General features: G+C 39.8%; 2 pseudogenes; both read right to left on the minus strand.

Annotated features, from left to right (window-relative positions):
• Window positions 1-1,649: 1,649 nt before the first annotated feature.
• On the minus strand, window positions 1,650-4,115 carry LOC119731389 (annotated as a pseudogene).
• A 1,481-nt stretch (window positions 4,116-5,596) lies between these two features.
• Window positions 5,597-6,105, minus strand: LOC119731391 (annotated as a pseudogene).
• Window positions 6,106-11,403: the final 5,298 nt, after the last annotated feature.

The raw sequence follows: 11,403 nt of genomic DNA on the forward strand, positions 1-11,403 counted from the left end.
TCAGTGTGACAGGGGCTTAACGACGCCATAGAACCAGCCTAATGAGACTATGCCTAATAACTGGCATGTTCACTGGCCTGGTGGCTTGCATGACATGATTAAATGTTTAAATTTCTATATTGTACAGCACTTTTTTTATTTGTACACCCTGCGAACATTCTCAAGCATTTATCTGCTAAAATGTTGCGTGCGCTAGAATTTAAATGAAAATCCTTTGCAAAACGATGTGTCAATTAGCAACAGTTCGAGGTTTGGGCGCACGCACTGCCTACGCAGCACGCACGCGCACGCGCACATACTGAGCAGTCCATCCGATCATCCCGCAGATCGTTGGCAACACGTGTTCAACTTCTTGTCGACTGCCGAGGAAGCTGACTTAATTCTTTCTGTAATTGGTTTGTTAGGTCATAGATATGTGAAAAGTGAGTGACCTCATGATGACGTCATCAAAAATGCAATTGTTACAGCACCTAAGGGAAGGTCCTGTCGTCATGAAACTTGAAGGGAAAGTAGAGAATATGTTTTGCAAAATCCGAAATGACGTCACGATGACATTCTTTTTTTCTTATTGTAGAACCACAATGTGTTTTGAATGGAAATTTCCAACAGCGACTGACAGTTAATAACAAACGCGAAATGAAAGAAGCTTACCCTTCTCAGTCGAATGCACAAAGCAATCAAAGTGGAGGATTGTTAAAGTTTGTTTCCCTGACAACGCTGCTTTGGGCGTTGTGTAGTTAGAGTTGAGTACACTGTTCGGAATATTGCACTTTTCGACAGTTGTTCCCCATTAACAGCTAAAAATAGCAGATGACTTTCACTGTTGATCTTTGTTATTATAGAAGCTTTTTCTTTAGAATAAGACAAAAATGCCCATATATCCCGCACAGACATTGTACACTGTTTTCTGTATATTGTCACTTACCCATTCTTTCATATCTTCATGAAACTTGGTATGGAAAGAGACCCTATGCTAAAACAGTATGTGCATCAGTTACTTTGGGGCAAACATTACTGTTAATGTTTATATACCAGTCACAACATCCATATATTTTGTACTTACAGACTACAATGCGAGTTTTCCTGATATTGTAAATCCTTCCAAATCTTTGCAGTTCACAACAAGTCCCCCACATAATAGTCATTCACTCTCAGCTGTGAAAATGTAAACCACCACTATGTTTTGTACATGTGCTTGCATTGAAAATGACAGCATCATCTACCTGTTCATAAGGCCAACAAAATAAGTCTCCGGTTTCTGGTAGGAGCTTGCCCAAAAAAGTGGTGCGGTAACGCGGCTTTTTGGGTTTTTTTACCTTTTTTTTTTTGCTTCAAATGTCGGCTGATGACTGCAAATGGTGCCCGACTAAACTTATTAAGGGAGACCAGAGAAGCCACATAAAGCTTATTCTCGAGCATAACCCCATCTAAAAACACGTTAAAATTAGGCAGCAGCAGGATTCCAGTCAAACCAGTGAGTTTGGCGGTTTCGAAACATTTTTCATTGAAACAAAAACCTTTTTCATTTTGCCGACGCGCATGGCTACGGCGACGCGTGCGCATACCAGAAACCGGAGACTTTTTGTTTTGGCCTAAGAGCATTCTAAGGGATATCTTTCATATCTGAGTTTGCTTCATGCAACCAGTTTCTACAGATCTAGGCCGTAGCAGTTCTCAATTTCCACCACATCTTCATCAGCCGCATTTTAAAGGGCGAGGTCATTCAGCTGGCACACCATCTTGCCCTGGCCTTGGTCCTTCAGATTGAAGGAGCTACATTTGGGATGAGAGAGGCAGGCCTTACCACAAGACACCAGACCCTGAGCCTGTAACTCCATCAAGACGTGATTATCAATGAGGCTCGGGGAGGTGACTCGACCATCAGAGTCGATCTGAAGGCAGAATAGAGGGTCGTTGTCGATGATAGCAAGCTCACATGTTGCATATCTAAGATTGATGCATAACTGGTTACCCCATTCGCCATTCCTCCAATTGCCCATCAATGCACAATCAGCTGCACTGTGCCGATTGTCAGGCTTTCCTTCCCTCCAGTTCTGGTACGCGTTGGTCTCATCACCTCTCAGAGGACAATTCTGCCAATCACCTTCCTTGTCGATGTCTTAGCAGCCAATCCAGAGATTACTAGAAATACACTATTAACACTTAAAAGCACATGTAGATTGGTAGTATTACCCAAAATTAAGGTTCAACTCACATTATAAACATTCTATAGTCACATAAAGATGTTATGAAATTATCCCGTAAATTTCGGGCATAACGCAGATTCGGCCACGACGACGTTTCCCAGTGAACTTCAGCACCTAGACCCAGAGTTGTAACGAGTCACTGATTTTTCTGACACGAGTCTAGTCGAGTCATTTTAAAGAAGTGACTCGAATCGAGTCGAGTCATTAGGTCAAAAGGTCGAGTCGAGTCGAGAAAAATATTTAGCTCGAGTCATTTCGAGTCACGATTATTTGAACACTATGTATACCAAAATTTATAAAAGGAGGCCATAACTTTAGCGAGCGTTCAAATCCAAAAGCTTCATAAGAAATCGCCAAAAACCGATGATGAAACAGCGAATTAGAAAATGTGTTTAAAAATCTGGTTCCCGGATGGTATTTTGTGCGTTCTAGAACCATGAGGTGAGAGTCTGTGACACTTGTATATTTGTACATGACTGCTATTCGCAAAGTAAAGTGAGCATACATTTTGCACCGTAAGTCATTGCGAATACTTTTCGCAAAGTTGCGCTTTTTATTTTTGGGACTCGATCGAGTCTTAATTATCAGCCTTCGCTCGAGTCGAGTCGAGTCCTTTGATGAGGGACTGGAGTCGAGTCGAGTCATTTGCTCGCAGTAAAGTCGAGTTGAGTCATTTACCCTTAGGGACTCGAGTCGAGTCACTAACAACTGTGACTCGAGTCGGACTCGAGTCGAGTAATTAGCTCGAGTCATTACAACTCTGCCAAGACCAGCCAACTTGTCCCATTATTATGTCATGGTTTGTTTGAAAGGATTGAAGCTTTTTAAACAAATATGTATCATTTTTTGTTCAAATTTGTTAGTTTTTGTTCAAATTTGCTGTTCTCATCAAATCAAATTTACAACAATTTTTGCAGAATTCTGCCAGAAATCTGCCCCAAAAAAATCCATTCTGTAAAATTTTCTGTCAAACTCTCGGTTTTTTTTACAAAATTCGGACAAGGTTAGCCGAAAATGGGCTAAAACGGCCACCTTGGTACACATGCACCATTGCGTGTATACACACATATTGTACATCATGATTTAATCCGCGGGATGCGTAATTTTTTTTCCTAGGAGGGTTAGGGGCAATGTCATGAATAATTCAGTTTTTCCTTTGAATCATTGCAAGACTTAGGTTCTCGTTCTATTTTCCTCTTAATTTAAAATTATCTCAGTGATAAATTTGGAGAATAAAAATAGCTGATGCAAATGAGCAGCGACGACGTGGATTCGAACCAGGGATCTTTGTATCCATAGCTCATCTCACTATCCACTAGGCTACTGTGTGGTAGCTCGACGACAACCGTTCTTTAAAATGCTTTAATGTATTGTAACTAGTTGAGTAACTAACAACAATGCTGTTGATGTCATTGTCCGTTCTCATGGATAAACATGAATTATTCATGACATTGCCCCTAACCCTCCTAGGAATAAAAATTACGCCCGCGGGATACGGCGCGGTATGCATGGTACGTCAGGGAATAAGACTATGAATATGCATGTATTTGGGGTAATTATGCAACATATATAATGCGCGCTACATACATTAGGCAAAACAGATGCGCGCGCATTACACGACCAATAGCAAGTACCCTAGTGGTTGTTCTGACAGGTTCTTGGGTGATATTGGTTGGTCGTGATAGCGCCCTCTCGCGGTGGCCGGTTATAGCGTTGGTCGGTTATCGGCGTAGCAAACAAGAACAACGTCTAGCCCCTAGACTAGATGCTTTCTGCTTTGTGCCAACTATTTAGTTCCTTGATCACAAATTAACAAGACTTTCCATATCGGTGCCAGCCCACAGGGCAAACAGTCGCCACACTGACTTCAAATCCAGCCATAAGAAGCAGTAAGCTCAACACATCCATGCTGTTTCTGATAATTAGGAATGTTCAGGTGTACGGATATATTTTTTTTTTAGGATAGCCTCAGTACTGCTCAGCTTTTCTGCCAGTAATTGCAACTGAATTTTGAGTGTAGAACCACAACATGTTTTGCATGGAAATAACATCAACTGACGGTTTAAGAGCGCGAAATGAAAGAGGCTTACCCTTCTCATTCGAATGCACAAAGCAATCAAAGTCAGTGATTGCTACCAGTTAGTTTCCCTGACAACACCGCTTTGGCTGTTGTCTAATTGGCAGTTGATTACACCATTGGGAATATTGCATATTTCGACAGTCTTTTGTCACCAGCAGCTAAAAATAGCCGATAATTTTCATAGTTGATCTTTGTGATTATAGAAGCTTTTCTTCACACTGAAGTAAAAATGCGCATTGGTTTCCCCAACAGACATTGTACACTGTTTTATGTATACTGTCACTTCCCCATTCTTTTATATCTTAATGAAACTTGGTGTAGACAAAGACCCTGTGCTAAAGCAGTACGTGTATATTTTACCACAAACCCTGATGTCATATTGACCATGATATGTCACATCCTATCAGTGTAAAAACAATTTGAGTATCTAGAAAACTGAGAATCTGATGGTACTTGGCTAGATGTGATCTGAATGCTAAATAACATCAATATATTTTTGGAAGCAGATTTTGCAGTTTTTAAACTCACTCGATTCTTAACACATTTAATGTTTGATTATGCGCATGTGTAACTCTATATTAAAAAAAAATGATTTCCCTTTGATGTCATTTGGTGTTTTAGAATTATATAATAATAACCACATATTTGCTTCCCCCTATAAACTGGAAAAGTTAACTATTTACAGACAATTGTAAATGCATTTAGTGCATTAATTAAATAGGTAGAATTATTGCAACAGATGGATCTCAAAAAGTTATTTTCTTCTGCAGGGTTCTGCCATTCAAACAGCTAAACATTCAGTGTAAAATATGACTGCCTACAAATTTTTTGTCTTGTTGGTCACACAACACACAACACTGTTAAAACTGTTGCCAATTGCAATTGTTGATGTGCACTTTTTTGGCCCTTTTTTGCATTATGAACAAATCAAAGGTTGTATGCAAAATATGGCCACCTTTGGGCTTATAATTTGAACCCATATATTTCAGCCAATCAAAAGCCTATCTATCTTAACAACAAAAACAGTTGAAATGACTAGGCAAAAAGTACTGTTAATGTTTTTATACCAGTCACTACATTCACTAATAAATATATATTTTGTACTGTTTCGCGAGTGTTCATGATATTTTATTGTAAATCCTTCTGAAATCGTTTCAGTTCATAACAAGTCTCCCACAAAATAGTCATTCACTCTCAGCGATGGAAATGTAAGTTACGACTGCCTTTTGCACTCATCTTTGAAATGTCATCCACATTCAGTGTACGGCAGAACATTGCATCAACAGATTTTCCCTCATGCAAACAGTTTCTACAGATCCAGGCCGTAGCAGTTTTCAATTTCCACCACATCTTCATCAGCTGCATTTTGAAGGGCGAGGTCATTCAGCTGGCACACCATCTTGCCCTGTCCTTGGTCCTTCAGTTTGAAGGAGCTACATTTGGGATGAGAGAGGCAGGCCTTGCCACAAGACACCAGACCCCGAGACTGTAACCCCATCAAGACGTGATTACCAGTGAAGCACGGGGAGGTGATGCGACCATCGGAGCCGATCTGAAGGCAAAATAGAGGGTCGTAGTCGATGATGGCAAGCTCACACGTTGCATATCTGGGATTAGTGCAAGACTGGTCATCCATTTGCCAGCCGCTGAATTGATTATCAATGCACAATCAGATGCAGCATTCCAACTGTCAGGCTGCCCTTCCCTCCAGTTCTGGTACACGTTGGTCTCATCACCTGTCAGAGGACAATTCTGCCAATCACCTTCCTTCTCGATGTCTTTGCAGCCAATCCAGGCTCCATCCACACGACCATCCATTGGTTAACCCAATTACCACTCCATACCACATAATATGTGGTATGATAATATGCGCCGACATGATATTATCAAGTCGGTGCTTTCCCGAGTGATCAAGTATTGATTTACCAATCACAAGAAGTATTCGGGCCACAAAACGGGCAAGAAGAGACATTCTGCAAACTGTAACCTTTGCAAAGCCACGATTTCTGAAATTAGTGATCATGGAACTACCTCCAACTTCATCCGTCATCTCCAGCGTGTACAGAAATCCTGGTATAAGCCTGAGGAACTTCGTAAATGATGGGATAGATCCAGTTGCGGGGGACCTTTTCTTTCCTCCCAAAATTTTGAACCATTGTGGTAGGCGTTACAATTCTGTGAAATATTTTACTTGTATACCCCATCAAGTGCAACAGTGGAGCGCATTTTCAGTCATGTGTAGGGGACCCAATGATACCCCTTTAATTTGTTTCATGTCCTTCCTTGTCATCCTTAGTTTTGTTCGTAACGGGTTGTCCGGAAAACATTGCGCAATGATCTTTAATTTAGTACGTGTAGTTCATCACAAGTTTTAATAATTGGAAATGCGGGCCAAGGACCTTGAAATGTAACAACATTTGTTTATTTTTTTTATCAATGTTCTCTTTGTTGTAAATTTCCGAGGTTTGGCGGCCTGATATCAACTTTAGGTTTTTCCGAAGGGTTTAGACTGTACTACACGGGCACATAAATACCGCCCCAAAACGCGGGTTTTGGCACCGCCTGCCCGACTCTTTGCAGGTAATCATGTCTTTTCTTTTACTCCCATTTTTGTAGCGTAAAATTCATTATTTTGTGGAAACTTTTGGGTCAGATGGCCTACTACCTTTATCGCAATTTATCATAGACTGGTTTAATAAGGATGGGGATGGCTTTTGTTGGATTGAAAATGTGGAATTTAGGTGAAGTTTGAGGTAGTGTAATGTTGGAACTTTAACGTTGATTTTTGACAATAGTGACATGTACGTGCGTTGTGATTGTGTAAAACATCACATGGGTTAACGTGCAAGACTTACGAAATTTATTGGATTGTGGGATTAGATTTGGATTTTATGTGACATCAGTAATTTAACTGTAACACCTTTACACGTGTGGGATTAAGTGTAGTTACCCTGGAACTTTAAATCGCTCGCTGTCAAGTTTAGTAGGCATGGCGGCCGTGTTGGATACTCGGGGAGGGTTTGTGTGTGTGCGGTGAGTGTGCGTGCGATCGTCGGTCAGCCAGCGCGCGGGGTTGACCTGTCTGCTTGCGTCCCTGACCCGTGTAGCCGGCGCTGCCTCTATGCCTCAGTATTCAGTTACATGTATGTTGTTTTAAGTTAAGTGTGGCACGAATTGGTAATTATTGTTTAATGTTTATTGTGTATGTTTATTGATAATGAATACTGTGTAACAAAATTAACAGACCGCCTGCCCGACTCTTTGCAGGTAGCCCCGGTCTCGGGGCCTGACTACTACCACAATATACTGGCAGAATAAACCCTCTGAGGGAAGAGAACTGAAGAACACTGGCTGCCACATGTACATGTACTCGTGAACCTGCGTGCCTGGCCCCCTCCTTCCTCTTTCCCCCTTTCCACCGGCCCGGTTCTCCACACATGGGGTATAATAATGCGTCCCCATCGTGCCAGCTTATCTTCCCGCATGTTGGAAAAGCTTATGTGTCAAAGATGTAATGAACAGGTTTTAGTTTAAATCTTAATTAAGCCAGAACATAATTTTCATACTTGTGACCTTGCAAGGCATTCTGAGTACAAGCAGGGACAATTTTCCAGCAACATCTTTTTTAAAGAGGATCGGAATTTGGGATTTCAATATTTTAAGTTGCATGTTTACACTTGGAAAGCCTTTTAAATCCTGAAGTTCACTTAAAAAAATATTGAGGGCGAAATCTTCTATGAATTTGGTTAAAATGTATACTACACATTATACCTTTAACCTTTGCTATGTATTAAAAGGGGTCAAACAATATACTTTGTCCTGGTTCTCAACCACGATGATGTGTATTTGAGATTCACAAAAGGACTCAAACTCGGAGACAAGGACTCGGACTCAGACTCGGACTAGGATACCAAGGACTCGGACTCGGATGGGGAGGACTCGACCATAGCACTGATTATTTATTACCTAGAATTTGTTTTCTTTCTTTTTCAGTCGTACTTGGTCATCTGCAAAGAGTTGCTCATGTTCTGGCAACGGTTCCAGCCCTACTTTACTAAAAATTAAACATCTTGGAGGAATATAGGCCTAATAGCTGCATAATATACGACGGATGTTTGCATATGATTTGTTCATTCGTGAAACAATCAATGAATCACCTCTACCCACCATTTTGAAATAGTTTTAGCTAACTATCTATGTGCGGTAACTTCAGGGGTGGATCCAGGATTTTCCAAAGGGTGAAGGGCGTGATTTTTTTAAACCTGTAGGGGAAGTTTTGTCGTGATACACCAACGTGCGAAGCCACGGAGCGGGGTTCGGGGCCGACTTAATGGTCCCAAAATTGTGAACTTTAGAAGCTCTTTGGTGCATTTTAGAGCAAATCTTGGGATCTTTGAGGTAGATTTTTCCTCAAAATTCAGAGGAGATAGATAACATTTTTTTTTTAAATAAAAAGATAATAAACATTTCACAAACATAACAATTTTCTGAACTGGAAAGGTTTGGATTAAAAGTAAGTTTCGAATTAAAACAAATTAAGCAAAAAAATAAATAATTTCTGCTTCCTATTACATGACCTCCGAAAAAATAGGGCCGTTAGGTCGGAATTTATTTCTATTTCGTCAAAAAATGTTTTGTGCTGATTGAATTAATGGAGCATACCAAGGAATCATGCATAATTTGTGCCTTAATAATGTTCATTCGCGCCACAAAAGTAATCGAGACTGTCCATCAAAAGTGATAAAAACTTGCCTCACCTAATATGAAAAACATATATTTAAGGTGGATGATTCTTAAAAATAATGGAGAATTGAAGTCCTCCACGCCACTATGCTCAACGTTAGTCACCGTCAGCCGCCAGCCAGCAGTGTCCGTATATCGCCTCGCGCACACGGCACACTATCAGTGTGCATACCTGCACTGTGTATTTGTAGCGGACTCGGCAACGAACCCACGTGCTGTGGCCGAACATTTTTTTCAGAAACACGCTAACGGTGTATCAAGTACGTATGAGCGGAACAATCTCCTTATAAATATATTTTAATGGAAAATACATACACAGAAAAGAGAGATCACGTTCTGGGAATTAATTGGAATAAATTCTCTTTCTCCATCGATGTTTATTAATTATTTGGTATTTTCTACGATCCAAATTCGTCCTGTCACGTTATGTAGGTCGTAGTCACTGGTTCCGGTCCTACCAGTGAATGGTGATGGCACTGCACTGCACTGCCATGCTATGCCACACGGAACATCGTATACGCGTACAGCGGCATGTCTTTGGTGCATTTTGATCACAAATGCGTCAATAGTTTAGGCGTTTTCGTCAAGATTTAGCATGTCAAGATGAACTAATTTTTTTTAACGATTATAGTGCCATATGTAATTCCAGCGTATCGGGCCGATACGCACGCATAACCCAATATGTGTCTATAAATGGCTTAAACTCAAACTCTAGTTTTCTTACACACGGAGTACCCCAAGGCTCAATTTTAGGACCTTTGCTTTTTATAATATATAGTAATGATTTTACAAAGTCTTCTAACTTGCTCTCTTTTATATTGTTTGCTGATGACTCTATTTTATTCTTTTCCCATAGCAACCTCAATTACCTCACTGACACTGTTAATTAACACCGAACTTATATCTTTTTCGAGTTGGTTCAGACTTAATAAATTATCCTTAAATATTTCCAAAACTAGCTTCATGTTGTTCAGTAACTTTGTCAGTGAACTAGCCTGTAATATTATGATTGATGATTCTGTAATTATCAAAACTGATTGTTGTAAATGTTTGGGTTTGTTTATTGACTCAGGGCTATCATGGAAAAATCATGTTGATCATTTATGTAAAATCATTGCAAGAAACGTAGGTGTATTAACAAAATCAAGCATCTTTTACCTGTAAATGTTTTGGAATCTCTTTATAACACCCTAATTGTCTCTCATCTTAACTATGGTTTACTTGCTTGGGGTAGTAGTTCTGCTACAAGACTACTTCTATAACAGAAAAGAGCCTTGCGTGTAATTAATTTTGCCGACTTCTATGAACACACATTTCCCCTTTTTATAAAACATAAAACTTTAAAACTTAATGATATGTATAACGTTCAGCTTAGGTCTTTAATGTATCAATCTTCTCGCAATACTTTACCATCTTCCATTAATAGTATTTTTAGCCAAAAGTGAAATTCATTCTCATTGGACTCGACAAGCTTCTAATTTTTATATTCCATTTAGTCGTACCTCTCTTGCTCAAACTGCGATTAAATGCAAGGGACCCAAGCTGTGGAATACGTTCTCTACACAACTTCAAACTTCTACCAATCTTTCCGCTTTTAAACGCCTAGTTAAATCAATCTTAATTCAAACTTATTATTAATTCATGCTAGTAGATATATGTTGTTACATGTAGATTGTAGAATATCCATTATTTTATTGCTCATTGCTGACCTGACTAGTTAAAATGATCTGTATTGTATTGTTTGTTTGTCTGTTGTTTAAGTCTGAAAGTGTATTGTGTTTAGGTATGTTGCTTTTCTACTTGTAATTATTTTAAATACAGAATGCTCATTGAGCCCTATATACCTCTTGTGACTGACCATTCAATAGTGTTCATTGTAAGTTACTTCCTTTCCCTTGGTTTGGACTCAATGAGCATGCCTGTCTGGGGCCCATGCTTAAAAGCTCTATTTCTTAATGGGCCCCTCTGCAGTGTCTCTAAAATATCAGTTTTGTTGTATTACTTGTAATTCTTTTCTGCTTTGCAATTATTTTATGTCATTTATAGATTTGATGCTGTGGAAACAAATGAACCTTGACCTTGAACCACGTTTGTACGTGAGGAGAACATCTTGTTGTTTTATCTGAAGGAAAGGGGGGGGGGGGCATGCGCCCTCAAATCCCCCCCCCCCCGCTGGATCCGTCCCTGAACTAACAATTCTGTCACAAGTACAATGTAAAAGCCACCTCAAATAACTGCGTCATGCCATAATTTGTTGAGCAATCCACAGACTAACGCACTGAGAAACTTTCTTAAAATTGTCGTGACTGAAATGTTGCGCAACGTACACTATAAATGGTGGCCCGAGTGTTCTTTGTTACATAAAGGTTACAT

The sequence above is a fragment of the Patiria miniata genome, unplaced genomic scaffold (genome assembly GCF_015706575.1).
Source record: "Patiria miniata isolate m_02_andy unplaced genomic scaffold, ASM1570657v1 HiC_scaffold_23, whole genome shotgun sequence".
Taxonomy (NCBI): domain Eukaryota; kingdom Metazoa; phylum Echinodermata; class Asteroidea; order Valvatida; family Asterinidae; genus Patiria; species Patiria miniata.